Genomic DNA, 5,583 nt, shown 5'->3' with positions numbered 1-5,583 from the left:
CCTCAGTCGAGATAGATCATCTACTATGCAGTAGTTTTTGTACATGAACTTCCCTGACAGATATATACTTAGCTATAGTCTTCCGACGTTCCCGACAGAATTTCAAATCTCGCGGCACACGCGACAGGTAGGTCAGGTGGTCTACCTTACCCGCCGCTGGGTGGCGGATGTACGAACCACTCCCGTAAGCTTGTCAGTTTTTTCTCTGTCGCACCGGGAACGATAACAAACTGTTGTCGGTTCCTCTCGATAGTTTTTCGATTCTCGCTTGCCTGGAGTAATTTGGACTTCTTTTGGTGACGTATTCGCTTTGTTTGGCTTGGCATACGCTGATTGTGGGACCCGGTTGATTTTGAGTTTGATTTCTTTAACGATGTCTGATCTAGAATCGGTTAGTTAAAACTTCGGTGTTGTTTAGGTTTGCGTGAATGAAGGATGTAAGGTGAGGTTGCCGAAAGCTTCGGTAGACCCCCACACGGTTGCATGAAAATGCAGGGGAATGATTGTGCGTTTGCTAACCCTTGTAGTGAATGTAAGGGATTGAATGAAGAAGAATATAAGGCTCTCTCTTATGTTAGGAAGTTGGAACGTGATAGAGTGCGTAAGGCTTCCTCTAGAAGTTCTAGCAGATCTAGAATGAGTGAGTTGGATGTGGATCCTAATAGTACTAACGTAGAATTAGAACCTTCTTCCCAAGTTGCAGCCCCGGCTCCCGCACCGAAGCCGGAGATTCGCCTTCGGAGGCGGCAGCTCTGAAAGCCAAGAATCGTTCTGTGGATCAGAAGATTCGTCAGTTGGAAGGTAAGGAGAGTGTTAGTGATCAGTGCAGTGTCCCCAGTGTTGTGGAGGGTGCGTCTGACCGGCTCCTTAGTGCCTCTAGGCCTAGACCTCTTCCAGACTCCCAGTTCCAGTGGAGTAGGAAAGTCGAAAGCCGCAGGAGGGCTAGGGAGAGCCCCCACCGGTCAGGCGTCCCTCGGCAGATCCTGAAGTACGCTCCCAGGCTGCCTCGGATCGCTACAAGAAGGAGCTCCTACGCCAATGCTTCTCCTCTTCGTCGTCTCCCTCTCCGAAGAGAGGTTGGAAATCCCCGGATGCGTCGCGCCCGTTGAAGAGGGCTTGGAAGGCTCCCTGCAGTCCTTTTGGCTTATAGTCCGGAGGTTTTCCCGGAAGAATCGTCGGTGGAGGCGAAGAAAACACAAGAAATTCTGGTGATCGTTCTTCTTCTTCGCGCTCCGCGCTCGGCGCCTGCTTCCGAGGAAGAATTAGAAGATTCTCCTACGAGAGTACTCGCGGGACTTCAAGCTCAGATCACGGCGCTAGCAGACTCTCTAGCAGTTAGATCAGTAGGAAGAAGGACGTTTCTCTTCCGATCAAGAGATCTAGGCGCCGCTCTTCAGAGGATCGTTCTCCTTCATATGGGGAGGTTTCGTATGAAGGTGGGGGCTCGCGTGAGCGCCTCGCTCGCGGGAGCGCCCTCGCTCGCCTGGCTCTCTTTCAATTTCAAGGCGCCAAACATCGTAGGACGCTCTATGGAGAAAGAAGTTTTTTCTCCAGATTGGATTCCCGCTTCCGGTAAGCGCACTGCACCTGCTCATCACGCGATGTTTCTTCAACTCCCTCGCGTGAGACTTCTCCTCAGCAGCCTCAAGATTATAGAAGGCGCCCTTATACAAGTAGGCGTTCTTCTTCCAGATGTCACTCTCCTCGAGTAGCGGATCGTGACTCTTCTCTCCTGACAGGCATCTAGAGTCTGGTAGGAGTCGTGTGCATGATAGACGGCCTACTGTTAGCCGCTCCCCGCAAGGTAGGCGCCAAGAGCTACTGCACATAGCTCTCTAGTAGGCGCTCGTCTCTTTTAAGGCGTCATACTCCTGATATTCTCTAAGGGCAGACAACAAGGAGTCTTTCAAGCGCCCTTCTCCGTGTAGGCGCTCTCCCGCTTCTAGGCGCACTTCTCCTGACCGTTTGTCTCTTGGTAGGCACCAGGAATCCCGGAAGCGCCCTTCTCCAAGTAGGCGCTCGTTAGTTTGAAGCGCCCTTCTCCCCTGAATGTTACCCTCTTGTTAGACGTCAAGAGTCTCGCAAGCAGCCTTCTCCTAGTAGGCGCATTTCGCCTTCCAGTCGAACTTCGTTGATCGTACGCAACTGGACAGGTATGGAGAGCCGCGCAACGCTCTGCTCTCGATAGGCGCTCTTCTCCTGGCAGCCGCTCGCCCCAGGATAGGTGCATAGAGTATAGTAGGCGCTCGCCTCCTCGTAAGCGCCCTGCGGATGTTTCCGAGAATTCTCGGAGTAGGAGCCCTACACCTCTCCTTCGGCTGAGATTCCGTATACCTCGAAGAGGGAGTCTCATCGTATACCTTCCCAGATCTTCTCATCGTTCTCCAGTGATGTGAACTCTTCTAAGAGAGGGCGTTCTCCAACCTCTCGCTCAACTCCTGCTAGGATCCCTTCGTCACCTAAGGATCTTCCGCGCTCGCCTCGACAAGACGTCCTAGAAGGTTCGGATGAGGAACCGAACACTTCTGTTGCTGTCTCTTCTTACAAGAAGCTTACAGAGCTACTTTTACAAGTTTTGGGGATTCCCTTACGCTACGGCTCTCCTTCTCCTCACTCGCTTTTTTCAACGGCGAAGACAGCGAAGAGTTCTTCTTGTGTGAGGATGAAGCCAACTCTTTCTATGAAGAAGGCACTGAGGAGTTTTGGTTCCTGGATGGCTTCCAAAGAAGAAGCGGGGAAAACGATGTTCGCTTTTCCTCCTTCGAAGTTATCAGGACGCGCTGGTTTCTGGTACGAAACAGGAGAGCCCTTAGGATTGGGTCTACCGTCTTCGGCTGATTCGGATTTTTTCGGCACTGGTAGATTCGACAAGGAGAACTGCCCTTAACTCTGCTAAGACGACTTGGGCAATGAACGAATTGGATCATTTGCTCAAAGGTATGTTTAGAGTGCTAGAAGTATTTAACTTCCTTGATTGTCGTTGGGAGTCCTAGCCAAGAAAATTGAAGTGCCAGAGTCAATTTCACCAGATGATCTTATGTGTGTTTTGTCTTGTATGGACAAGTCAGTAAGAGACGGAGCGAGTGAAATCGCCTCCCTTTATGGGGCCGGCATCGTGAAGAAGAGGTCGGTTACTGTTCCTTCTTAACGAAGTCGGTCTCCCATGCTCAGAGGTCTTCTTTGCTGTTTGCTCCTCTGTCTACTCAGTTGTTCCCGAAACATCGAGTGCAGGACATTTCGAGGTCACTTTCGGCAAAAGCCACCCAGGACCTTTTGGCACAGTCGGCAAGAAAACCTCGCCTTCCTTCCCTACCAAGGCTAAGAAGGAAAAGGCAAGTGTTCGAGAACCCTTTCGAGGGGCATCTTCATCAAGAACCTCTACGTTTAGAGGTCGTAGACCTTCAAGAAGGGGTAAGACTTTCGCCAAGTCTGTTAAAGCCCCCCAAATAACTTGCAAGTCCTTCAAACAACGGTGGGCGCCAGACTCTTAGAGTTGCAGAAGTCTGGGCCCAAAAAGGGGCGGATCCTTGGACCCTTTCTATTTTGAGAGAGGTTACCTCATCCCTTTCGTCGAAAGACCTCCCTTACGACTCCATCCCAAGGGAACTGACGGCCAGGTACAGAGACCCCATCATGAATCAAGCTCTCCATCTAGCAGTAGATCAGATGCTGGAGAAGGGGGCTATCGAACTAGTGACAGACCATCATTCATCGGGCGGCTTACAACCAACCCCTTTTTCCTAGTTCCGAAGTCCCTCAGGGGGATGGAGACCGGTGGGTTGGATGTAAGCGCCCTGAACTTCTTCGTAGAAAAGAAGAAGTTCACGATGGAAACGCCTTCATCAGTGCTGGCAGCGCTTCGTCCAGGGGACTGGATGGTTTCCTTGGATTTTCAGGACGCTTACTTCCACGTACCGATCCATCCTTCCTCGAGGAAGTTTCTCAGATTCATGATGGGGGGGAAATTTTCAGTTCAGGGCTCTGTGTTTCGGCCTCTCGACGGCCCCTCAAGTGTTCACGGGGATTTTTGAGGAATGTGGCTCAATGGCTTCATTTGAAAGGGGTGAGGATATCCATGTACCTCGACGATTGGCTAATAAGGGCCAATTCAGAAGATCGTTGTTTGAAGGACTTACAAGTAACTTTAGAATTGACGAAGGCTTTGGGACTTCTTCGTCAATTTCAAGAAGTCATCACTAATTCCCGAGCAAGAGTGTGTGTATCTCGGGATACAGATGAACTCTCTGAGTTTTCGGGCTTTTCCCTCGCCAGGAAAGGATAGCCCGAGGATTGCGAGAGTACTAGAGAGTAAACAACCTTCTTAGGGAAAGAAGTATGCACAGTGAGGGAGTGGATGAGTCTGCTGGGGACACTCTCCTCTCTGGAGCAATTCGTTTCCCTAGGAAGGTTGCACCTGAGACCGCTCCATTCTTTCTTCATCGGAATTGGAGTCGTCGTTCTCAGGATTTGACGTTCTCCTGTCGTTATACCCAGGACATCAAGAAACATCTTATGGTGGACAGATCCCAACCTCTTTGCGAAGGGACTGTCTCTTCAATCACAGACCCCCAACCTGGTGTTGTTCTCCGACGCGTCGGACATGGGGTGGGGTGCAACTCTGGGAACCAACGAAGTGTCAGGTACCTGGGTGGGGGACCAGGTAGCCTGGACATCAACAGAAAGGAGTTGATGGCTGTGTGGTTTTGGCTCTGAAGGTCTTTCGAGCCCAAAGTCAGAAGATCGGTAGTGCAGGTCAACGCGGACAACACTACAGCTCTGGCATAAACTCCAGGGAAACAGGTGGGGGGGACGCATTCCTTCTCCCTGTACGAGACAGCAAGAGACCTTCTTCTGTGGGCAGAAGAAAGAGAAGGCAATTCTTCTCACCAGGTTCGTGCAGGGAGAAAGGAATGTAAGAGCAGATCTCCTCAGCAGGAAAGATCAGGTCCTTCCCACAGAGTGGACCCTTCATATGGATGTATGCCAGAGCCTGTGGAAGTTATGGGGCAGGCCACACATAGACCTCTTTGCCACGTTCAAAGAACAAGAGGCTGGATCCTTACTGCTCTCCGATATCGGATCCAGAGGCAGTAGCAATAGATGCTCTTCTTCTAGAATGGAACGGACTCGACGTCTACGCGTTTACCCCACCCCCTTCAAGATCCTGGGGCTAACTATCAAGAAGTTCGTAGAGTCCGATTCAACGAGAATGACCTTAATCGCTCCCTTTGGCCGGCCCAAGAATGGTTCACAGAGGTACTGGAATGGTTGGTGGACCTTACCAAAGATCGCTCCCGCTAAGGAGCGATCTACTCAGACAACCCCACTTCGACAGGTACCACAAAAATCTCCTCGCTCTCAGTCTGACTGGTGTTTTCAGACTGTCCAAAGTTTGGTCAGAGCGAAAGGCTTTTCAGCAGCAGCTGCTAAAGCAATCGCAAGAGCGAGGAGACCTTCCACCTTCCGCGTGTATACCAGTCAAAAAGTGGGATGTCTTCAGACGTTGGTGCAAGAGGAAGAACATTTCCTCTTCCAGTACCTCTGTGACCCAAATTGCGGATTTCCTTATTTTCCTCAAAGAAG

This window comes from Macrobrachium nipponense, chromosome 19, assembly GCF_015104395.2.
Source record: "Macrobrachium nipponense isolate FS-2020 chromosome 19, ASM1510439v2, whole genome shotgun sequence".
In the NCBI taxonomy this organism is placed as follows: Eukaryota; Metazoa; Arthropoda; class Malacostraca; order Decapoda; family Palaemonidae; genus Macrobrachium; species Macrobrachium nipponense.
Note: the sequence above shows the minus strand (reverse complement) of the source record.